Genomic DNA, 26,826 nt, shown 5'->3' on the forward strand with positions numbered 1-26,826 from the left:
TCGTCTGCCCCCTTAAAGCTGGTCAGTTCCGTCTTCCTCCATTTTCTCCTCGCTGACGGGTTGGTTTTAAGGGGAGCGACCCCACTTGTTTGACTCGCCGACGGCGGAACATCAGCGGGTTAACAGATAAACGCCAACAAAGAATTCGAACGCGCGTCTGAGAATTGATACATTTGAATCGAACGTTACGCGCAACAATGTATCATTCAGCGCGTCTGTCAAAAGAACGTGCCACTCTGTATTGATTATTATGACATTTGTTCGCGCAGTGTCGGCTCTTGTTTGCTACAGGTGCACTCTGTTCTGATTGGTTAGCTGAACATATTTGGCGAAAATGTTAAAGTCAGACTGTTGACAACAACGTCCGCGCGTTTACTTGTGAAATTAACCGCGATCATTTAACTTACATTACGACAAAACGCAAGTCACGCTTTTTAAATTACATTCATGTATTTATGGCATTGTAACTGTCTGCAGTGCAAAAATGAGTCAGTTGAGCAGAAGAACTGGTTATGTAAGGAACTGTCCTCATGCCCATCTACACAAAATGAAGCCAGTGGAAACATGACAACTTCCTTTGCCAGTCACTTTTTAGGTTTTCTCCAGGTCTCACGACCTTAATTGAAACATTAATTAACATGACAATGACGTTGTTTATTCTTCACATCTGTTGTAGATGTAGATTGTGATGTATCTTAATGTTAGCTGGCAGGTGTCCGTTGTTGCAGAACAGCCTATCCACCCTTCGTTCTCTCCTAGGATGGAAAACAGTACTTTTAAGGTAGTCTAGAATTATTTATTGACACCATGTGACTTGGTCATGACCGAATCAGGACAATAGATTCTCATACAATCTTTTTATCTGTTCAAACTGTTATTAAGCACTAAACTGTAATGTGTTCCTAGACTTTTCTTTTCTTACCATTAGAGTCCACAGAATTATAATGCGATTCTTATTTTTCCTCATAAAAGTAGTGATTGTGTTCCCGCAGCTTGACTGGTAAAGCACAGAGCTAACAGCACCAGGGGTGTGATTCCCATTGAGCAGGCAAACTCTTAAAAATACACCTTAATAAATATACTTTTTAAGGCACTTTAGATAAAAGCGTCTGCCAAATGTGTAAATGACTGTTCTCTGGTGCACACACACTCCGTATTTGTATTTTTTAGCAAGAGCTCTTGTTCTAGAGGGCAGTGTTGGTGTTGCGTGTCAGGGTTGCGTCCAGGTGTTTTTGTTTAATGGAGAATCCGTGTGCGTGTGTGTGTTTGTGTATAAGTAGGAGAACATTTTAAACAGGAGGGGGGCTCTGGTCCACTATGCATATTGACTTCCTCACAGGTGTGGCTGTATTGTGTCAACAGAAAGCAGGGGAGGGGAGCTGGTTCCTACTGCATGGGGTAAAGGGAAGAGAGGGGCTGAAATAAGAGTAAAGAGCAGCATTGTGTTCTAGGAACTGTTTTAATGAAGCCGAAATATCATACCTGCACTTGATAAGCTGTTAAAAGAATATTGTCAGCTTGTTGTCGATTACCACAGAGAATAATTTAACAAAGGCATCTGAAATGAACACTAGTGGTGGTAAAACACCAATAACTTTTATTCCTTTTCACACAAATTATGATTACAGGGACTCTATATGCTATATATAACCAAAAAGTTATTCAGACACTTTGACCTGACCATGTTTTGCTTAAGTGTTTTTTTTTTTTACACCACAGACTGATCAAAATTAAGCATTGCTTGGTAATTGGTCAACGAAGTATTGATAGTTATAAATATCGTCATACAAACAGTTGTCTGAGTTTTTGGTTGAATGTAATCCATTACTTACTTTTCAATTGAAGTTATCTGACATTATCAAAATGAATTGTTCTGACACAGTTGAACTTTGAGCACTTGTCATATTTTATTACCAAAAGATTTTGGTTAGACTTTTTTCATATGTAGTAAACTTACTCTGTAGTGCACCTGGTGCAGCATTGCATTGAGTCTCATGAAAAAAACGAGTACTGATAAAAGAGCTCAAAGACTTGGAAGCAAGCTAAAATGGCATATTTGCTTCAGCAAATGCCTTTTTTATCTCATATTTGCTTTTGTTCACACTATCGGGTAGGTTTAGGGTCAGGTTTAGTGTACAAGGTACGTTACATTCAAGCACGGCAGGTGCTTTAAAACAATCTATATTGAATAAAGCACTATATGTGACCCTGGACTACAAAACCAGTCATAAGTGTCAGTTTTTCAAAATTTAGATTTAAACATACATCTGAAAGCTGAATAAATAGGCTTTCCATCGATGTCTGGGTTGCTAGGATTTGACAGTATTTAGGCCAAGATACAACTATTTGAAAATCTGGAATCTGAGGGTTCAAAAAATCTAAATATTGAGAAAATCATCTTTAAAGTTTCTTAGTTCTTAGCCATGCATATCACTAATCAAAAATTAAGTTTTGATATATTTACGGCAGAAAATTTGCAAAATATCTTCATAAAACATGATCTTTACTTAATATCCTAATGTTTTTGCCATAAAAGAAAAATCGATAATTTTGACCCATACAATGTATTTTTGGCTATTGCTACAAATAAACCCATGCTTCTTAAAGACTGGGTTTGTAGTCCAGGGTTACATATCAATAAAGGTGACCTGATGTTAATCGTTTAGGGCCTTTCAGTGGACGTTTCATTTCCAAACTGCAGCAACCAACACAATAAAACATTGTTAAATTTAAGTTTTCCATATTCATGTTGCCAGATTGACTCACTGGGCATTTCACTTTGAAGGTGTTGTGAAACATTTAATATAATTTTGCTGAAATATTACCACAGGCTAATTTTTCAAGTGAGCCTGAGTTGGACTAATTATGCATCCATGCTTTAACAAATAAATGCCCCGTAGACTTCCACTGTAAGTCCACTCTGTCAACATTTTTTTGTGTTTAAAGGAACACTCCACTTTTTTTGGAAATAGGCTCATTCTCCAACTCCCCCCGAGTTAATAAGTTGAGTTTTACCGTTTTGAAATCCATTCAGCCGTTCTCCTGTTCTGGCGATATCACTTTTAGCATAGCTTAGCATAGATCATTGAATCCTATTAGACCAATAGCGTCACGTTCAAAAATGACCAACGAGTTGCGATATTTGTCCTATTTAAAACTTGACTCTTCTGTAGTTATATCGTGTACTAAGACTGGTGGAAATGCAAAGCTTCAATTTTCTAGGCTGATAAGATTAGGAACTACACCCTCATTCCGGTGTAATAGTCAAGGAAGTTTGCTGCCATAATAAGGCCGAAGCAGGAGCAGTAATACCACGCAGCACATGTGCAAATGCTAAACTAGCTGGGAACTCATTTCTGATAATACTCCGCCTGCTTCGGCCTTTTACGGCAGCAAACTTCCTTGACTATTACGCCGGAATGGAAGTGTAGTTCCTAATCTTATCGGCCTAGAAAATCGCAGCTTTACATTTCCACCGGTCTTAGTACACGATATAACTACAGAAGAGTCAAGTTTTAAATACAACAAATATGGAAATTCGTTGGTCATTTTTGAACGCAATGCTATTGGTCTAATAGGATTCAATGATCTATGCTAAGCTATGCTAAAAGTGATTTCGCCAGAACAGGAGAACGGCTGAATGGATTTCAAAACGGTAAAAATCAACTTATTAACTCGGGGGGAGTTGGAGAATGAGCCTATTTCCAAAAAAAGTGGAGTGTTCCTTTAACTCCTCAAAGTTGAAAGTTTCTATGACAGCGTAGATGTTTCCAAAAGAACAGAACTCGTATTTAACCCTGAATATTCTTTATAAAGTGCTAAATTATGTATGTAAGTTACGCTCAACTTAATGAATACACTATACCGTTTTATATGAGGGAATCCACCATGTTGGAGTTTGTTTTAATTGTTTGCACTGCTATAATGTTTAAGCATACATGTTTAACATGTCTGTGAATGTGCAAGTGTATCTTGAGGGAGGTTCAAGCAGTTAGTTGAACAAGAAAGTGCAGTGCAGTGTTTATTCAGGGTGGTTGCAGTTGTTAATCTGAACATTTGCACAGAAAGGCAAGATATGGGGGAGGAGGTGGCTGATGGTACAGAGGGATAGAGAAACAGACAAAGAGGGGGTAGTTCAACTGTCCGTGTGTGTGTGTGTGTGTGCGCGCATGGGGGGGCAGGGTATGGGGGTGCAAACTGACACGACACACAGCTGAGTGTGTATGTGTGTATGTATGTATGTGTGTGTGGGTGGAGTGTGTGGAAGATGGCTGCTCTCCCCGGGCTGTGGGCTGTGTTGTGTGGGTAACAGGTTAGAAAGCATGAACCTGCTACAACACTGGGGACCGGCTTCTCCCCCTCACTTTAAAGACCACACAAAGCCCGATATTCGATTTATCAGCTTAAAAACACACTTAGCATTAAACATCTGTAAAGTATGAAGCCTCGCATTAATATTTAACGCTAAATGCAAACATGAGGGTTCAACACACAATTGTTGCGTTTAAATTTTTTATTTTATTTTTACACCCTCACACCAGATGTGCAATCAAACATCCCTTACGAAAAAACTAGGAGTTCTTTTGTGTGAGCGTGGACGCATACAGGTGCGCTTCACTCCCTAGAGCTGTTTGGGGGGCTGTGTATGTGTGTGTGTGTGTGTGTGTGTATGGAGTGACAGCTGTGCTCATCAGCCACTTAGATGTGTTCATCCCCCTAGATTAGGCGCTCGGTGTGTGGGTTAAACCGGAGCCGACCTCCCTGGAACCGCCCCACAAAGACCTGTGTCCTCAGGTGCCTTGTGAATATTTCAGTGGGGGCTCTCAGGCTGTGTGGAAAGCCCTGGGGGAGAAACCGAGTGAAAAAAAAAAAGCCCCTGGAAATGAGATAGCATACCCTGGGCAGACGCTTAGCAGTGGGCTTTACACTCCTAGGCTGAAAAAGAGGATGTGGTTGTGAGGTTTTTGTTTCTGTTTTTTCCTCTTCTTTTTTTCCATGCGCTCTTGTCCACCTTGTATAATCTGTAATTCTCTCTCTCTTTCTCTTCCTCTGTCTGCTGGTGAAATCCAGTCCAGCTCGGTGGTTCCTAAATCGTCACGTATTGCTGGGTTTGGGTTTGAAAAGTAACAAACACACGCACACACAAACTCGTTTACAGCACCCCCGCCCCTGTCACGCTCGGTCGTTTCTGGCTTACTTTCTGACCACACGTGGTCTTAAATACAGGATGTTTACACACGGGGAGGTATGCTAACCCTCACCAGTTAAAACCATACTTGTCTTCATCCTCTTCAGCCCCTTTAACTTGCTGATTAGGGGTTTAGAGTAAGCAGACTTTATCTAATGTACATCCCTGCTGAGCTTCGAATGCTTCGAAGTGTTAAATGAGGATTCACATATTGTAACTATGAAACTTACTGGCATGTATGTGTGACAGTAGTAGTGTCACACATTTGTGTTATGAGGACAGTGTGACGTCACACTTGAACTGAGAGATTCAAATCGCTCATTCGTATTTACACAAACTGCCATTCAAACTTTCTCTTTGAGCACATGCCGTCTTAAGTTGCATGGGTTTGTTTGGAGTGTCCGTCATGAAATATAGGCCTACGTCATTCAACCCAACCAATCAGGTTGTGAACATATCACTATGCCTTTAGGTTCAGTATCTTTAGGTCCGCTGTTAAAAATACCAGTGTGAACACTAAGCAGTCCTGGACCAAATATAGAATTTTTCTTTTTGGTCCGGACCAAATGAACCAAGTGAACACACCCTTAGATAACTAAAACACATATATTAGTCACTAATATTCTTTATAAATAGTGCTTTCAATTTCATCACTGTATAGAGTTATTTGTATAAATAGTCTGTTTTCGTCAACAAAGTCCCTTAGTATTGACAGCTGGTGAGCAAAATCCATTGTCGGGGTGGTAGTCCTTTATTATTCGTAAATATTCTAAATGTTTAGCAAGTTTTAAGATCTTGTTCTGACATTTTTGCACACAGGCTCCCTAACAGTAATTAAGCACAGTTTGATAAGTGGTAGAATATAAACTGGTGCAGTAAAAAAAATAAAATCAATACAAGCTTTTCAGTCAAATATAATTTACACATTCTGTCAAAACATTAACCCAGAAAAAATCTACCCGTGGCAATAGTTAAAAGTAGCAAATTTATTAGGAAAACTGGATTTGGCAACCCTGATTATGATACAAGTTTACAGTTTATATACCCACATAATGTCACAGCACAATATTCATTTATCCCAACGGATTATGCATTCTTTGCGTGTTTTCACACTTATTTTACCTCATGTTTCACACATTAAGGGTATGTGATGACAAGGTTAAAGTTATATTTTCAGACTTAAAGGGATAGCTCATCCAAAAAATTACCTCATGATTTACTTACTCTCAAGCCATCCTAGGTGTATATGACTTTCTTCTTTCAGACAAATGCATTCAGAGTTCTATTAAAAAAATGCCCTGACTCTTCCAAGCTTTATAATGCCAGTGAATGGGTGTTAAGATTTTGAAGTCTAATAAAGTGCATCCATCCATCATAAAAAGTACTCTACACAGCTCCAGGGGTTAATAAAGGCCTTCTGAAACAAATTGATGCATTTGTATAAGAAACATAACCATATTTAAAACTTTATAAAACCTTACATAAAAATGTCCTGAGTCCTGGCTCTTCCAAGCTTTATATTGGCAGTGAATGGCTGTTGAGATTTTGAAATCCAATACAGTGCATCTGTCCATCATAAAAAGCACTCCACATGGCTCCAGGGGTTAATAAAGGCCTTCTGAAATGAATCAATGCATTTGTGTAAGAAAAATATCCCTATTTAATACATATTTAATACTGTTGTACGTTCGAGAGAGTGGCGTTTCAGAAGATGACGTAGGATGTCGACACATAGAAGCACAGTGGAGAGAGCAAAAAACACTGGTCTCACAAATTAGTTAAAAGTTAAAAATGAAGATTTGTAAAGAAAAATGTCATAAGATTTCGATATAAATCAAGAGGAGACTGGTTTTCCTTTCCTCTAAGCAAAACTTGCTTCTCATGAGACATATTCTTACACTATGGCTGCGTCCTACGTCATCCGTTGGACTGACAGTTAGCAGAAGCTAGAGATTATGGTTTATAAAGTTGTAAATATGGATATTTTTCTTACACAAAGGCATCGATTCACTTTAGAAGGCCTTTATTAACTTTATATGATGGATGGACACACTTTTTTTGGCCTTCAAAATCTCAACACCCATTCACTGCTATTATAAAGTTTGGAAGAGCCAGGACATTTTTAATATAACTCAGATTGTATTAATCTGAAATAGGATGGCTTGAGGGCAAGTAAATCATGGGGTAATTTCCATTTTTGTGTGAACTATCCCTTTAACACTTGTCATTCGACATGTAGTATTTTAGTTTACAACATATTTGTTGGGGCTTTTAATCATAGTACACTCATCATATAAATCCAGTAGTTTGTGATGAATGCTAATTTAAGCATCACAAATACTACAGTTCCCGATTAGGTTTAAAGGGTGAGTTCACCCAAAAATCATTTCTCAAAAATAACCCATCATGTATTAACCCATCATGTCATTAATTACTCACCCTCATGTCATTTCAAACCCATAAGACCTTCGTTTATCTTCAGAACACAAATTAAGATATTTTTGATGAAATCTAAGAGCTTTCTGATCCTGCATAGACAGCAAGGGTCCTACCACTTTCACACGTCCAAAATATCCTAATTTGTGTTCCGAAGACGAACAAAGGTCTTACAGGTTTGGAACAACATAAGGGTGAGTAATTAATGACAGAATTTTCATTTTTGGGTGAACTATCCTTTTAAGGATATTAACAAACCCCATCGTTTCATTGATCCAGTAAGCAACCGCATATGTATCCTACCTAGCAACACTGTGGTTTTTACACAGCGAAACAGCTTGAAATCTCAGCTTTTGAAATTGTCTTGAGAATCATTTAAGGAGACATATGTGAGATTACTAGGGTCTTTTCTCTGGAGAAACGCCTGAGGAGCAAGAGCAGCTGAAGTGTGTAATTTCTACACCAACCAGAGCTGCGGAAATTATTTTCAAATTATTTTCAGACCCCCGATGTCCCATGGTTTGGACAAACAGATAGTCCCGCCCCAAACTCAGTCAATGTGGCTGTACCGGTCAGGTCAAGATGTTTAAACAAACAGAGCAATGTTTTGAAAGCAGCACACAGACATTTCAGGTTTTAAGAAAATCCGCCTAAAATTTTTGTCTTACTTACAGTCGTCTCTGAGTATTAAGCTTGAATAAGGAAGTATTTTAACAAATTTGGCTCTTCAGTGAAAACCGTTTCTGTCAAGGAGCTGCAATTGAGATACGACAAAAAATGACAGAGCAAACAAAGAAAACCGGTTTATGTTAGCATTCAGTTTTGCACGGGAAAGGCATTACCATTTCAAACGTTCTCAGGTGAATCGTCGGACAGTCGGTTGTCCACTTTCCATGGCACTTTTGTCTGTCTCTTAAAAGCTCTGTTTATTTTTCAGAAGATGGTTTAGTCTGTCTCTATACTTTTCATCCCATCTTGTCTGCCAAGAGCTAACCATTAAGGGAGGGTGGAGACACTCCCAGCGCTAACACATTTACCCCACAATACCACAGAGCGCTTTTCCTCCTCGCTGTGAATTTCAGAAAGCCATTGTAATCATTGTCAGGGTTGAAGGTTTCCTTTCTTCAAGACCGTCTAGATCTGCATCTAAATGTGAGCTTAGAAAATTCCCAAACCAAAAGTCGAAGTTGGTTTAAGTTCGTGGTGCATATGGCTCAAGTTCCCAAATCCCCAACTGGATTTAATTCAGTGTGCGATGTCAGAGTCAGATCCGCACAGGCAGCAGATACACTATATTGCCAAAAGTATTGGAACACCCCCTTCTAATGAACAGGTTTGACTAATTTAGTCATTCCCATGAGTACAAATCTTAATGTTTAAGCATATAATGATATTTTAGGGGATCGCGTGCTTCTAATTTTACAGCAACAGTTTTGTAAGGACCCTTCGATTCTAACATGACAATGCCTTTGTGTATAAGGCAAGGTTCAAAATGAAATGATTGATTCAGTCAGTGTGAAAGTGGAAGAACTTGACTGGTCTGCAGAAAGCAAAGTGCTAATCTCAGCTGAACACCTCTGGTGTGACTTTAAATGCAGATCTTGAGCCAAAAACTCATCACCAAACACCAATGACTTGTACATACACTATATGGGCAAAAGTATTGGGACACCCCCTTCTTTAGAACAGAAAAAGGCACTTCCAAAACTGTGGCAACAAAGATGGAAACAATTCATGTATTTATAAATTGTATTTCCATCTCTGTTGCAACCCTTTTGGAAGTGTCCCATAGTGACCCATAGTTACAAGTCATTGGTGTTTGGTGATGAGTTTTTGGCTCAAGGTCTGCATTTAAAGTCACACCAGAGGTATTCAGTCAAGTTCTTCCACATTGACTGAATCAATCATTTCCTTTTGAACCTTGCTTTATACACAGAGGCATTGTCATGTTAGAATAAGAGTCCTGTCAAAGCTGTTGCTATCAAATTAGAAGAACACAATCCCCTAGAATATCATTATATGCTTAAACATTAGGATTTGTACCCATGGAAATTTCTACAGTAGTCAAACCTATTCATTTGAATGGGGTGTCCCAATAATTTTGGCAATATAGTGTATGTCACTGCCATCGGAAGGCCTCTGTTTTTTCCAAATGTATTGTGTGATGTGCCGATCTGCATTAGTCCATTATCAAGGGTCGGTGTAATCCTGAGAGGAGTTCATCGCCAAGTGCTAAAGTGCTGTTAACGGGGCCTGTTTAACATTCAGCACTTCCCCCTCAACATACAATTATTCCGCGGCTCCTGCTATTAGCATGTAGCGTTTGTCTGCGTGGTTTTAATTGAACTGATTTAACGTATGCCAGATCAACTAGTTTTCGTTAATTAGTTCTGTCTTAAAAGTGCCATCAGAGCATGAAATATTCATCACGGTGAAGAGGTACATTTGTGGTGGAGGGATGAGTGTCTCGTATGGGAAACTCTCGAATGTGATGGAAGCGATTGCGCGGGCAGAAACCTGGGACTGCCGCTTTCGCTGTAATTTTACCCTGTCTTGTCAGTTGTCAGAGTGCTTCAATAACAACTTGGATTTGCACACTGTGACAATACGCAAAAATTGCAGTGTGAATAATGTTCTGCAAAACCCATGTTGACAATGTCAGTCAGTTACGGACTGCGTCCTTCATGCTTGACACCTTCATCCCCAGATTCGGCTTTTCGTCCCTCCTCAGTCCAGTGTGTGCTCGATTGTTAGTCCTGGATAAGGGGTGTTGGAAATGGTACAGGTGTGCCCTCCGTGGCCCCATTTCTCTTTTCTACCTAGATTAAATAAGAGGCCTGATCTCACTCTGGTTCCAGCTCCACGCCCCGCTCTCTGAGACTGAACACCCCCACTGCCAGGTGAGCGAGCAGCAGTGCCAAGCTGCATGGGAAAGTTTGTGCTGCAATTATATTACGGACGAATGGGTTAGCTGTGAACATTGTGACACACTTTGGGGTATTTTATTTTATTTTGTATTTTTTTGTATTTTTTTTAATCAAAATTTTCAGACTTTCCAGTACCCTCATTAACTTGCTTTAGTGAGGAATGGGTTAGAGATGAACATTGTTTTTATTTTATTTTATTTTATTTTATTTTATTTTATTATTATTATTTTATTTTATTTTTTTTTTTATTTATTTATTTATTTTTTTTTTTTTTATTTATTTATTTATTTATTTATTTTTTTTTTTTTTTTTTGAATGTTTCAGAGCTCGTAGCACCCTCTGGCAGCTTCCACAGATTTTCATAATTTTCAAAAGTGTGTGTGTGTTTTATTTTTTAAAGTATTTTTAAGGGCCTTTTTATTTTTGTAAAATGAAATGACAAAGTTTAGGGTCAGTTAAGATACTGTGACTTTTTAATTAATAATTTCATATTTTCGGTATAAATATCTGAACATACCTAAAACAAGATCAGTTTACTTTAGTAGAAAAAATATGTAAGATGGAATTTTTTCTGAACTTTTCAGACTCCTAGCACCCTCTGGCCACCCCTATTTTTATTTATTTATTTATTTTTTTGTTTGTTTATTTGTTTGTTTATTTATTTTTATTGCTGTATTTTATGGGCCATTTTGCTTCTTAAATTTTTATTTTATTTTCTCATTTTAATCATAAATCTAATAAGATTTAATAAGCTATATTCTTGGGAAATCTTTTCAGTTACCTTTATTCATTTTATTTATTCTTTTTATTTTTTTAATGGCCATTACTGTATTTTATGGGGCTTTTTGCTTTCTTAATTTTTTTATTTTATGTTCTAGTTTTAACCATGACTCTAATCTCATTTAGTGAACTTTAAATGTGCTTTTTTTTTCCATTTATTTATGGCTAAAACATATATTTAATGGGCATCTTTGCTTTCTTAATTTTATTTTCTAGTTTTTATCATTAATCTAAAAACATAAAAACAAAACAAGATTATTTTTGAGAATTTTTGAGTAAGCTTTATTTTATTTTATTAAAATATATATAATTTTTTTTTTCCCTTTAACTTTTAAGACCTCCTAGTGCACTCTGGCAGCCCCCACCGACTTCTTAATTTGCAAAACAATTATTATTATTATTATTTTTTTATTCATGGCTAAAACATTTTTTTTTTGGCCTTTGTGTTTTCTTAATTTTTATTTTTATTTTTATTTTTTCTAGTTTTAATCATAAATCTAATAACATTTATTGAACTTTATTCCTGGGAATTGTCTAGCGAGTATTTATTTTATTTTATTATTTTCCTTCTGACAGCCCCCACCGACTTCATAATTTGCAAAAAAAAGAAAAAAAAAGAAATGTGGGTATTTTTTGTGTGTGTGTGTTTAATTTATTCATGGCTGAAAACACAAGGTGCCATCATTGTATTTGATATGCCTTTTTGCTTTACTAATTTTATTATTTTATTTTCTAGTTTTAATCGTAAATCTAATAAAATTTAGTGAGTTTTCGAGTGAGATTTATTTTATTTTATTAAATGTAATTTAATAGTATTTTATTTTATTGTATTTTTTTTTATTTCATTTTTTCCAGATCCCCCACCGACTTCATCATTTGCAAAAAAAATGTGTGTGTTGTGTGTGTGTGTGTGTGTGTGTGTGTGTGTGTGTGTGTGTGTGTGTGTGTGTGTGTGTGTGTGTGTGTGTGTGTGTGTGTTTTAATTTATTCATGGCCAAAAAAAACACAAGGTGCCATCACTGTAGTTGATGGGCCTTTTTGCTTTCCTAATTTTTATTTTCTAGTTTTAATCATAAATCTATTAAAATTAGTGAGCTTTATTTTATTTTATTAAATTAAATTAAATTAAATTTATTTTTTATATTTTTTCCCCTAAACTTTTTAGACCCCCTAGCACACTCTGGCAGCCCCCACCAACTTCATCATTTATATATATATATATATATATATATATATATATATATATATATATATTTATTCATGGTTAAAAACACAAGGTACTATGGCTGTATTTTTTGGGCCTTTTTGCTTTATTAATTTTATTTTCTAGTTTTAATTGTAAATCTAATAAAACGTAGTGAGCTTTATTCTGAGGAATTTTCGAGTGAGCTTTATTTTATTTTATTAAATGTAATTTAATAGTATTTTATTTTATTTTATTTTTACTTTATTATTTTCTTTCCCTGAACTTTTCAGAGCCCCCACTGACATTTGTGTGTGTGTGTGTGTGTGTGTGTGTGTGTGTGTGTGTGTTTAATTTATTCATGGCTAAAAACACAAGGTGCCATCACTGTATTTGATGGGCCTTTTTGCTTTCCTAATTTTTATTTTATTTTCTAGTTTTGATCATAAATCTAATAAAATTTATTGAGCTTTATTCTGAGGAATTTTCGAGAGAGCTTTATTTTATTTTATTAAATGTAATTTAATAGTATTTTATTTTATTTTATTTATTTTTTATTTTATAATTTTTTTTCCCTGAACTTTTCAGACCTTTTCAGAGCCCCCACCGACTTCATCATTTGCAAAAAAAAAAAAATGTGGGTATTTTTTTGTGTGTTTTAATTTATTCATGGCTAAAAACACAAGGTGCCATCACTGTATTTGATGGGCCTTTTTGCTTTCCTAATTTTTATTTTATTTTCTAGTTTTAATTGTAAATCTAATAAAATTTAGTGAGCTTTATTCTAAGGAATTTTCGAGAGAGCTTTATTTTATTAAATGTAATTTAATAGTATTTTATTTTATTGTCATTTTTTAGTTCATTTTTTATATATATTTTTTTTTCAGATCCCCCACCGACTTCATCATTTGCAAAAAATGTGCCTGTTTTATTTTACTTTATTATTTTCTTTCCCTGAACTTTTCAGAGCCCCCACCGACTTTGTGTGTGTGTGTGTGTGTGTGTGTGTGTGTGTCATCACTGTATTTGATGGGCCGTTTTGCTTTCTTAATTTTTTAGTGTGAGCTTTATTTTATTTTATTTTATTTCATGTCATTAAATGTAATTTAATAGTATTTTATTTATTTTATTTTTTTTAATTTATTTTTTTATTTTTCATTATTTTATTTTTTTATTCTTCCCCCTGAACTTTTCAGATCTTTTAAGAGCCCCCACCGACTTCATCATTTGCAAAAAAATGTGGCTGTTGTGTGTGTTTTTTGCTTTCTTGACTTTTTTTTCTAGTTTTAATCATAAATCTAATAAAATTTAGTGAATTTAGGAATTTTCGATTGCTTTATTTTATTAAGTGAAATGTAATTATATTTTATGTATGCATTTATTTTTTTATTTATTTTTTATATTTTTCTACTTTCTAACATCCCCCACCAACTTCATCATTTGCAAAAAATGTAGGTGTTTTTTATATATAGAGAATTTATTCATGGTTAAAAACACAAGGTACTATCGCTGTATTTTTTGGGCCTTTTTGCTTTCTAAAAACGATATGAGAGGGAAAGAAAGAAACGAAGGTCCTCTCCCCCTCCCATCCCACCCAAGGGGTTGATCAGAGAAAGTGTTGGTTGGACACTCGATACCGCCACCTCACAACGTGGGAATGTGTGACTTTCTTTAAAATTAGGTTTGTGAGGTGGGCGGTGTCGCAGAACGATCGTGATCACCAGAGCAACACGCTAGCCCTGTTATTCCTACATGCAGCATGTTGCCGCTTATACATCGCTCGCATATTTCGGCCGAGCGACACTAGCCTCTGCCGTTCGGCAGGTGACACCTGAGGCGTTCGCCGCGATTCGCTGCGTCGTATGGGGAAATGTACAAAAGAAGGAGAAACAGACAGTATGGGACAGGAGCGAAGCGTCTGGTGACAGGGTTGACTCTTGGCCACACTCGTGGTTGCCATGGCAACACAAGCCTGGGTAAAAACACTGGCTATTGTTAAGCTATACTTGATTATCAAATATGAAACAAAAGAAGCTCTTAGAGATAATGAATTATTTAGTAGGGTCATATCAGCCTTGAGGAAGTTGATACATAATGTTTTATGGGTTAATATAAAATGCATTAGAATCTGTTATAAGACTTGTAAGACCCACACGATTGCTAATCTAGTGGACTTTCATTCTCTCTCTCTCTTTTCTGTCTGGCTCATTCGCTCACTTTTCTTTCTTTCTTTCTCATGTTGTGATTACAAATGGTCAAACCGACTAAGTATAGCCACAGTTGTGTTTCTCTTCATTTTCTCCCCCCAGTCCTCAGCAGACAGAAGACAAAGGCGTGAAAATGCCCCTGTGTGACACAAACACTGATCATAGAAGTCAATATAGAGCTTAGCGATAAAGATGACACTGCCACAGAGTGAGAGAGTTTAGGACGGTATTGCGGCTTGCGCTTCTTAATATTTTTAGCTCTTTTTTTTTTTTTTCAGCACAACATACCTGCAACAAGACCTGTTTTACTTTGAAAGACAAATAATGTAAAATTAATGTAAAGAATTTTAATTTCTTGATTTAATCATTAATTTAGTGAGATTGAAACAAGAAAACAATTAGAGGCAATTTAAAATACGTTGTTTAAAGTTGATCTTTAATTGGTGTAAATTTATATTGTTTTATCTTTAGAAATGTTTGCTAGAATAGAAACGAACAAAAAGTCAAATCTAATCAAAAATATGATATTTTTATTTACATTTTTCAACAATGTAAATGTGGATGCATTACTTTAAAATGTAAACCTTTGTTGTTGTGTGGTTTATTAAACATTAAATTATACTCATTTAAATATGTAGTCCTAAATTTAAATATAACGCTGGACCATAAAACCAGTCTTAAGGCGCACGGGTATATTTGTAGCAATAGCCAAAAATACATTGTATGGGTCAAAATTATCAATTTGTCTTTTATGCCAAAAATCATTAGGATGTTAAGTAAAGATCATGTTTCATGAAGATATTTTGTACATTTCCTACCATAAATATATCAAAACGTAATTTTTGATTGGTAATATGCATTGCTAAGAACTTCATTTGGACAACTTTAAAGGCGATTTTCTCAATATTTAGGTTTTTTTTTTTTTTTTTTTTTTTTGCACCCTCAGATTCCAGATTTTCAAATAGTTGTATCTTGGCCAAATATTGTCCTATCCTAACAAACCATACATGAATATAAAGCTGATTTATTCCTTTATTGTTTCATTTTTTATGTATAAATCTAAATTTAAAAAATATGACCCTTATGACTGGTCTTGTGGTCCAGGTTTTTTTTTTTTTTGTAAAAAAAAAAAAAAAAAATAATATAATAAAATAAAATAAAATAAATAAATAAATAAAATAAAATGTAATTGATTGATGTATTTGTAAATTGGATAGTATTTAGTGAGCTTTTTTTTTTAAACAAGAAAAATAATTAGTTAGAGGCGTGGTAAAATATGCTTAATTTAAGATTATTGTTTAAAATTAATATTTTATGTATGTAAATTTATATTGTTTTATCCTTAGAAGTTTTACATAGAAATTAAAAAATATATATATATATAGGTCATTCTGCAGAATTTGTTCAAAGTTACAGTCTTTTTCCACAAATTTTATATGTATGCAAATTGTACATATAAAACATTTCTAGTAATTGTGCAGTTAATTCTCATATTGTATTTTCAGAAAGTTTTGGAATATTTGTCCTCTCCCCAAATGTACTGAAACACAGTAATATATAATTTAATTATATCGATCTATTAAATTTTTGTTTACATCTACCTTGTGAATATATGTTTTTGCTATTTTATTAAACTTTTTTCAGAGGTAAATCAATAACAATTACAATTTAAAAAATATTTCAAGTTTAATTTATGAGATTTGTTGTATTTTGAATCTAATTATTCTTTGTAAAAGGGAAAAAGTTGATCATACTGATTTCAAAGTTAAGGATTTATTAGTTTGATAATTTGATTAGTTGATAATTCAGTATACTTTATTTTTGACAAAACATCCCATGTTTTTGTAGTGACTGCATATTTTCGGTAGTGACAGTAATGTTTTGGTAGCAACCACATCACATTACTACAACTACCACATACTAAAACATACTAAAATACCAAAAAATTGTACGAAAACTGTTTATTTCCCCCAATTATGAGGATTATGTTTTCCCTTTTGTCATTACTGAATCAATGATGACATGTTTCGGTCGTGACTGTTACAATAGTGACAATTATATGGAAGAACACCCAAAAAATGTCAATACTAAAACTTGTGTTATGTTATGAAATAGCTTCCAAAAAAGTGTGTTTAATTATAGAAAAATGGTGTTTGATAGTGACATTCTTTTAAGTTACATGATTTTTTATCATTTTGAGGCCTATCTACTCACTGTGTAGCCATGAGAGAGAGTGACACATAAATATTTCCTGATCATAAATGTATAAATGTTAAATTCAGTCTCAGCCAATGGACTAAAACATACACTGTTTCGGTAGTGACATGAAAAATGTGGGACACCTTTTTTTTTTTTTACCTAAATTTTCTTAATTTACAAAGAAAAAAAAAAGAAAAATATATATATCTATTTTTTATTATTTTTTATTTTTAGATATTTTTAAAAACAACAAAGTAATAAAATGCAAAAATGATTTCAATATCATTTTCATTCATTGAAATTTAGCGGTTAGGGTTCTGGACAGCCATCTCCCAATTGAAAGTACCCAATAAATGATGATTTTATATATATTAAGCTTACTGATATTTTACATTTATATATGTAATCCTACATTTAAATGTCATCTTTTCTTTCTTTCTTTTTAACCATTTTTTTTTTGTACAGACAACCTAAGTTTAAATGAAGAATGTAAATATGTTTCTTAAATCCTGGTACATAAAACATGTTGCTAAAAATAATAGCAAATGCCGCAACCATTCAGATGAAGCAACAGTTCTTGCAAACACTTCATTAAGTTTTCCCAGTGTTTTTTCCTTGTGTGCTGCTCACAACAGTTGCTAGTGAAGGACTTGAGAATTATGTAATCTTGGATGTTGAAATATCTTTTTTTAATATGTGGACTCAACTATAATTAAGGCATTTGAAGGTGATTTCCCAGAAAAGCATAAACACTGTGACTCTAGGCTGCTTTCAAAACATGGAAACATTTGTTTGAGCATCTGACCAGCCCAACACAGCAACACAGCGGCTCAACCAATCACGTGAGTTGGGGGCGGGGCTGTGCGTTTGCCTGACCAATGGCAGATGAGAGAGTGTTCAGAAACTTACTTTTGAAGTTCTGTATTAATGATGTTAGTTGCAGAGAATTCACACACCTGCTTTATAAAGACCAAAAATGTTTTTTTATGTCACGATCAGCGATTTGAAGAGGGGCAACGGTTCATTAATAATCTGTGAGGTCATGTAGTTTTCCTCTGTGCAGTTTCTTTCTTTCACGTCTATCTGTCTCTGTTCTCTGCCACCCCCTCCTGTTCTCTCCCCGTCAGTTGAGTATTTGGCGAGCTGTTAGTTAGGGGTTATCCAGTACGGATGGTTTTCAGAAGGATGCCAATGTTTAGTTGACAGCCCAGCAGTCACGCTACAGACACCCCCTCCTTTCTGTCCACCTGCACCTCTCTCTCTCTTTCTCTCTTTCTCTCCATTTCTCTCTCTGAGTCATTGACAGGAGCCAGTGTTCCTGATTATGACAATTAGCTTCCTGACAGACACCTCATGCCAGGACATGTTTGTTTGTGTGTGCGTGTGCGTGTGCGTGTGTGTGTGTGTGTGTGTGTGCGTGTGCGTGTGCGTGTGTGTGTGTGTGTGTGTGTGTGTGTGTGTGTGTGTGTACCTGGTATTCATCACGTTGTGGGGACCAAATGTCCCCACAAGGATAGGAATACCAGTAAATTTTGACCTTGTGGGGACATTTCTCAGGTCCCCATGAGGAAACAGGCTTATAAATCATGCACAATGAGTTTTTTTGAGGAAGTAAAAGTTTGCACAATCTCCTGTGAGGGCTAGGTTTAGGTGTAGGGTAGGGTTAGGGCGATAGAAAATACGGTTTGTACAGTATAAAAACCATTACGCCTATGGAATGTCCCCATAAAACATGTAAACCAGTGTGTGTGTGTGTGTGTGTGTGTGTGTGTGTTTAATCTGGAATTTTAAAAGCCTGGTAAATCACACTTTTAAAGAGATCCTTAGAGAAACAGATTTTGAGAGTATCTATCTATCTATATATCTATCTATCTGTTGTTCTTTCATTCTGTCGTTTGTTCTATCGTTCTGTTGTCCATTCTATCGCTCTATCGTTTGTTCTACCGTTCTTTCTTTCTATCGTTCATTCTATTGTTCTATCATTCTGATTCATTCTATTGTTTGCTCTATCTATTGTTCTATCGCTCTATCATTTGTTCTATTGTTCGTTCTATCATTCGTTCTATCTATTGTTCTATCATTCTATCTTTTGTTCTATCAAAATCTTTTGTTCTATCGTTCATTCTATCTGTTGTTCTATTGCTCTATCGTTTGTTCTATCGTTCATTCTATCTATCGTTCTATTATTTGTTGTATGGTTCGTTCTTTTTATCGTTCTATAATTTTATCTATCATTCTATCATTAGTTCTATCTATCGTTCTATCTATCGTTCTATCATTCGTTCTATCTATCGTTCTATCATTAATTTTATCTATCATTCTATCATTCGTTCTATCTATTGTTCTATCATTCGTTCTGTCGTTCTATTTATCATTCTATCATTCGTTCTATATATCGTTCTATTGTTCTATCGTTCGTTCTATCAATTGTTCTATCATTCTATGATTCATTCTATCTTTTGTTCTATCAAAATCTTTTTATCGTTCATTCTATCTATTGTTCTATCGCTCTATCGTTTGTTCTATTGTTTGTTCTATTGTTCGTTCTATCTATCGTTCTATCGTTCATTCTATCTATTGTTCTATCATTCGTTCTATCTGTTGTTCTATCATTCTATCTTTTGTTCTATCAAAATCTTTTGTTCTATCCTTCATTCTATCTATTGTTCTGTCGCTCTATCGTTTGTTCTATTGTTCGTTCTATCTATCGTTCATTCTATCTATTGTTCTATCATTCATTCTATTGATGTTCTATCGTTCGTTCTTTGTATTGTTCTGTCATTCTGTGATTCATTCTATTATTGGTTCTATCTATTGTTCTATCACTCTATCGTTCGTTCTATCATTCTATCGTTCTATCATCTTTCTATGATTCATTCTATCTTTCATTCTATTGTTTGTTTTCTATTTCGTTCTATCTATTGTTCTATTATTTGTTGTATGTTTCATTCTTTTTATCGTTCTATCATTTTATCTATCTTTCTATCATTCATTCTATCTATCGTTCTATCATTCGTTCTATCATTCGTTCTATCTATCGTTCTATTGTTGTATGGATCATTCTATCTATCGTTCTATCATTAATTTTATCTATCCTTCGTTCTATCTATTGTTCTATCATTCGTTCTGTCTATCGTTCTGTCTATCGTTCTATCATTTGTTGTATGGTTCGTTCTATCATTCGTTCTATCTATCGTTCTGTCTATCGTTCTATCATTTGTTCTATGGTTCGTTCTATCTATCGTTCTATCATTCGTTCTATCTATCGTTCTATCATTCTATGATCCATTCTATCTTTTGTTCTATCAAAAATCTTTTGTTCTATCATTCGTTTTATCTATTGTTCTATCACTCTATCGTTTGTTCTATTGTTCGTTCTATCTATCATGATATCATTCGTTCTTTATTGTTCTGTCATTCTGTGATTAATTTTATCGTTCATTCTATCCATTGTTCTATCGCTCTATCGCTTGTTCTATCGTTCGTTCTATCTATCGTTGTGTCATTCATTCTATCATTCGTTTTATCATTCGTTCTATTGATGTTCTATTGTTCGTTCTATTTTTCTATCATTCTATGATTCATTCTATCGTTCATTCTAGCTTTTGTTTTATTGTTTGTCTTCTCTTTCATTCCATAAATCATTCTATTGTTCATTCTATCTTTCGTTTTATTTGTCATTCTATCTATCGTTCTATGTTTGTTCTATTGTTTGTTCTATCATTCGTTCTATCTATCATTCTTTCATTCTTTCATTCTATCATTCATTCTATCTATTGTTCTTTTGTTCTATCTATCATTCTGTGTATCATTCTATTTGTCTGTCTGTTTTTCTTTCTGTCTAGCGTTTCCACATCTATTGTTCTTCTGTTCTGTCCTTCGTTCTATCATTCCATCTCTTTATCGTTTATGCTATCTTTCATTCTATTGTTCATCATTCATTCTATCTATTGATCTATCGCTCTATCGTTCATGCTATCTTTCGTTCTGTCATTCGTTCTATTGTTCTTTGGTTCTATCGTTCTATCTGTTGTTCTATCATTAGTTCTATATTGATCTATCGTTCGTTCTATCATTCTATCATTTGTTCTGTCTATCGCTCTTTCGTTCTATCATTCTGTATATCATTCTGTCTATCTGTCAGTTTTTGTTTCAGTTTAGCATCTCCACATCTTTGTTCTTTCTTTCATTCTGTCATTTTCTCTATCATTCTGTCGTTCACTCTATCATTCTTTTGTTCTTTTAGTCATTCTATTGTTCGTTCGATCTATCGTTCGATCATTCTGTATATCGTTCTATCTGTCTGTTTTTCTTTCTGTCTAGTGTTTAAACAGCTATCTATCTATCTATCTATCTATCTATCTATCTATCTATCTATCTATCTATCTATCTATCTATCTATCTAAAGATCTGTCATTTTATTCTATCTGTCATGCGTTCTGTCCATCATTCTCGTTCTATCTATCATCCTGTCCTTCTGTCCGTCTTTTATTCTGTGCATTATTTTATCATCATTCTATCTATCTGTTCTTCTGGATGAGTGTGTGTGTGTGTGTGTGTGTGTGTGTGTGTGTGTGTGTGTGTGTGCACCTGTTATTCATCACGTTGTGGGGACCAAATGTCCCCACAAGGATAGGAATACCAGTAGATTTTGACCTTGTGGGGACATTTCTCAGGTCCCCATGAGGAAACAGGCTTATAAATCATGCACAATTAGTTTTTTTGATGAAGTAAAAGTATGCACAATCTCCTGTGAGGGCTAGGTTTAGGTGTAGGGTAGGTGTAGGGTGATAAAAAGTACGGTTTGTACAGTATAAAAACCATTACGCCTATGGAATGTCCCCATAAAACATGTAAACCCAACATGTGTGTGTGTGTGTGTGTGTGTGTGTGTGTGTGTGTGTGTGTGTGTGTGTGTGTGTGTGTGTGTGTGTGCGTGTGCGTGCGTGTGTGTGTGTGTGCGCCTGCTTAATAAGTGGCTGAGAGGTTGGACACCGGTCATGAAAAACTAAATTACGACTGCACCAAACCTTTATTAGTGAACTTCAGAAAAAAAGTAGAAAACTAAAAATGTTTTATTAAGTTTAAAAATGAAAAGCAACATTTAGCAAATCATTCTGTGAAAGTTTGCATTCGTGGACCTTATCTGGCGGTGATGAGCCTTCCTGTTGTGATAATGGCTTGTCACAGCATGGTGTGTGAGGTTGTGTGTTGGTGTGTGTGCACAGGAGTGTGTGCTTACAGGAACGCCGTGCCTCAGTGCAGCGTGACAACGCCGGTTTGTTGTGACACCTCTCACGGCGCGAGCTCCAGGAAGGTGTTAAAGATGAGTCGTCGATTCGTGAGTAGCGGCAGCCGAGCTTTAGGGAGTCATCGGCGCACCATTTGGTGGATTTGAAACGATGACTCTGTGTGTGTGTGTGTGTGTGTGTGTGTGTGTGTGTGGTAATGCGAGTGTACACTCATAAAAAAAAAGAAATAAGTGGGAGAAAGAAAGACAGCGATAGAGAAGGAAGAGGTGGAGATCGTGCTGGAATTTGACTCCCACTCAGTAAGAGGCTTGTCATCAACCTCTCAACCCAGAGCTTAAGAGAGCTCGTCCCTCAGCGAGGATGGTCAGATGAAGATACACAAACTCATTCATTCAGTTTATAATATCCCTGCAGTTCTCTTATTTGCAGCGTCTCAACACACATTGCTATCCAAGCAGTTGTCAATGTCAAGCCTACACGGCAAAAATTAATCTGCTTCTAATCAGTATTTTGCAATCAGTCTTGTTTTTCAGTATAAAAAATAATCTTTACAACAAAATTTATTAACTTGACAAGCAAAATAGTGTGGGATCATTTTACGATATTATTTTGTACCTTAATTAATTGGACTCATTAAATGCCATAATATTTTTGTTTAAAACTAGAAATTTCATTGCAGTAAGAAACTAAATTGATATGTTTTTCTGGTTTGCTGTTTGAGAGTTTTAAAGATATCTTCTCTTAATAAAGTAAGATATACTGTATTAAGATACAGTTGAAGTCAAAAGTTTACATACACCTTGCAGAATCTGCAAAATGTTCATTATTTTACCAAAATAAGAGGGATCATACAAAATGCATGTTATTTTTTTATTTAGTACTGACCTGAATAAGATATTTCACATGAAAGATGTTTACATATAGTCCACAAGAGAAAATAATAGTTGAATTTATAAAAATGTTCAAAAGTTTACATACACTTGATTCTTGATACTGTGTTGACAGTACAGCTGAGGGACTATTACAAAAGGTTCAAATGCTCACTGATGCTTCAGAAGGAAACACATAATGCATTAAAAGCATCAGGGTAAATTTCACTTATTTTGTAGCTTCTAAAGGGCAGTACTAAATGAAAAAAATATATGATATTTCGGCAAAATAAGAAAAAATTACATATCTTCATTCTGTTTAAAAGTTTTCACCCCCGGCTCTTAATGCATTGTGATTCTTTCTGGAGCATCAGTAAGCGTTTGAACCTTCTGTAATAGTTGCATATGAGTCCCTCAGTTGTCCTCAGTGTGAAAATATGGGTCTCAAAATCATACAGTCATTGTTGGAAAGGGTTCAAATACCAAAAATGCTAAAAAAAAAACAGAATTTGTGGGACCTAAAGGATTTTTCTAAAGAAAAGCGGGCAGTTTAACTGTTCAGGACAAACAAGGGACTCATAAACAACTATCACTAAACAAAAAACACAGCTGTGGATCATTCAGGTAACAACACAGAGTATTAAACTTTTGAATGGAGTCATTTTTTAATAAATTCAACTATTATTTTCTCTAGTGGACTATATGTAAACATCTATGTGAAACATCTTATTCAGGTCAGTACTAAATAAAAAATAACATGCATTTTGTATGATCCCTCTTATTTTGATAAAATAATTAACATTTTGCAGATTCTGAAAGGGGATGTAAACTTTTGACCTCAACTGTATATTAAGATATATTTTCTTTTCTATTAAGATATAACCTAATACCTTATGTGGTTTTGCTTCACAAGTTAATGTATCTTCTTTTAAATATCGTTACTAGAAATCAGGGCAAAATACTAATTAAGAAAACGATTTTTCCAATAATATGGATAACTACTGTAATGTTCATGCTGTTTGTTGAAGTTTCATCTTTAAACACATCACACTGATATCAAGAACATGCCTGATTCGGATTTCACCCCAAAATAAAAAGAAATAAATTATACTTTTGCATTTAAGCCTATTTAAGTCATTTTGTGCATTGTGGCATTATTTTCATTACAATTAAGCACTAAATTACTGTGCAAAATATTTTAAGATAATTAAATTATTTTGCACAGTAATTCAGGGTAAAGTGCTTAAAGGGACAGTTCACCCAAAAATAAAAATTCTGTCATTAATTCCAAACCCCTAAGACCTTCGTTCATCTTCGGAACACAAATTAAGAGAATCAAAGAAATTAATTGTTGAATGAAGTCGTTAATTTTGTTTTAGTAGTAGTTGTAATAGTATTTGTTTTACAGCAAGTAATTTACAAGTAAATTATTTTACTACAATATTTGTTCATAATAAGATTAAGGGAATCACAAATGAGAAATAAAACAAAAAACATCAACAAGTATTTGGAGGTGGACAAGCTTAATTGTCACTAAAACAATGTGCAAATGCAGTGTAAACACTATTATTGGCCCTAAAAACAGGATTCAGTTTGGTTATGGACATAATGTTTTCTTTTAATTGTGGGGTGAAATTAGAGCTGGATATGTGAACGTGTTCTTGGCAGGTGTGATTCACCCATCCATGGCCTTGTTGCTGGTAATGGAAGAAGATATGTGACAACCACAACCCCACACAGAGGTTTTAGGACCCCATAGGGGCTCTCCCACCCATCTTCTCAAACCCGCTTTGAAAAATGAATATAAATAGTATTTTAAGTGTAACCACATACGAACAGTTAGTTCCCGGCGCTCTTGTGCGTGTCCTCATGCCACGACCGTAAGTCACCCTAGAACATTTCTCCAGGATCCACCCCTGTTTATTTTACTGGCAAATCCAATCTCGACTCCCTCCGTAACGCCAACTCTCATGAAACAAAAGACACTCTGTCAGGTTATCTCCTGCTAACCTCCCCTCTCTCTCTCTTTCTCTCTCTCTCTTTCTATCTTCCCCCCTACCATTTTCTCTTTTCATTTTCCTACAGTGGTAATGAGATGTTTCATTATTTGCATTTCACAGCTTTTAATAGCGAGAGAATTTAGGCTAAGCCCCGGGTTGTCGGAGAGGGAGCCTCCACTGGAGACACGGCTGGCTTCAGGGCCTCTGAGGCAGTGAATAGCCCAGAAATACACTAGGACAGAGGGAAAGAGGGAGGGAAGGAGTGAGAGAAAGATGGAGGACAAAGGCCAGATAGCGTCACGCTGCAAGTGCCTCTGCCAGGTACTGCTTTTAAGGGTTAACAGGTTTGCCTAGCATTAACATTTTCCACTGCCTTTCCATTGGTCAGAGGAAAAAGAGGCTGGTTTGAAGGCATTAGTAAAGGTGATGTGTTATGGGCTGTGATTTTGTGATCATAAAGAGACCAATGAGTGCAGTGTTTCTGTAACGCACAGGCAGGCATTGGCAGCAAACTTTCTGGTGAGGGAGTTTGTCGCAGTCCTTCGAGGTGCAGATGAATGGAAATGTTCACCAGGCGTTCGGGGGAAAGTGTGCCAGAGCGTTACTAAAGAGTAGAGATAAGGCCTTTGTGTGCTTGAGAGTTTGCATGGGAGTACAGATGTCAAAGTTCTTGAGTTTCTATTTCATCACTGGAATGGACAGTTACAGCCACATGCAAACTTTATAGTAAGAGTGTGCGTAATTGTCTTTGCCAGTTTGCCAAATTGTCAAATTGCAATCATACCGGTTCTTCTGCTGTGAGCAGTGAGTCGTATGAATTATGGCAAAAATATGAATTATGTTATAGCAGCTTTGCTTATGAATATTAATTAGCCATGCTGACCCATGCAAACTTTCTTAAGATTGTTTGCTTGATGGCAATTTTTTTTTTCTGCCGTAAAAGTAGAAGGTGCCTCAACTTTGCCTCAGATTATTTGTTACCTCCCACTGTACTCTGTAAATATGTAATTAAATATTTTTATTTATTATTGTTGTTTTAAATGTGACAATTCCTTCTATGCTCTAGTGGTAATGTCAACTAAATAAAAAAAATGCAAAAAATACATTATTTTAAGGCAAAAACTGATGGATGAGAGGTATTGATTTTGTCACACTGCCATTATGTAACATCCAAACACCTGAAAAGCTGTTTTATATAATTATTGATATAATGTTTTTATATACAGTTGAAGTCAAACGTTTACATACACCTTGCATTTGCAAAATGGTAATTGTTTTACCAAAATAAGAGGGATCATACAAAATGCATGTTATTTTTTATTTAGTACTGATCTGAATAAGATGTTGCACATAAAAGATGTTTACATATAGTCCACAAGAGAAAATAATAGTTGAATTTATAAAAATGACCCTGTTCAAAAGTTTACATACACTTGATTCTTAATAATGTGTTGTTACCTGAATGATCCACAGCTGTTTTTTTTTTTTTGTTGTTTGTTTGTTTGTTTGGTGATCTGTCCTTTAGAAAAATCCTTTAGGTCCCACAAATTCTTTGGCTTTCCAGCATTTTTGTGTATTTGAACAATTTCCAACAATGACTGTAAACTGTTTAAAAAACTGTTTAAATTTGAAGATCAGGGTACATTTGACTTATTTTGTCTTCTGTGAAACATGTAACTATCTTCTGTAGCTTCTGAAGGGCAGTAAAAAAATATATTTAGCCAAAGTAAGAAAAATTTACATATCTTCATTCTGTTCAAAAGTTTTCACCCCCTGGCTCTTAAT

At 35.1% G+C, this 26,826-nt stretch overlaps 1 protein-coding gene across 1 annotated transcript in view; it reads left to right on the forward strand.

The window, feature by feature from the left end:
• zbtb46 (zinc finger and BTB domain containing 46) overlaps nt 1–26,826 on the forward strand; it is a 103,070-nt gene that overhangs the window by 1,045 nt on the left and 75,199 nt on the right. The gene's annotated exons all lie outside the window — the stretch shown is intronic.

The sequence above is a fragment of the Garra rufa genome, chromosome 18, assembly GCF_049309525.1.
Source record: "Garra rufa chromosome 18, GarRuf1.0, whole genome shotgun sequence".
NCBI lineage: Eukaryota > Metazoa > Chordata > Actinopteri > Cypriniformes > Cyprinidae > Garra > Garra rufa.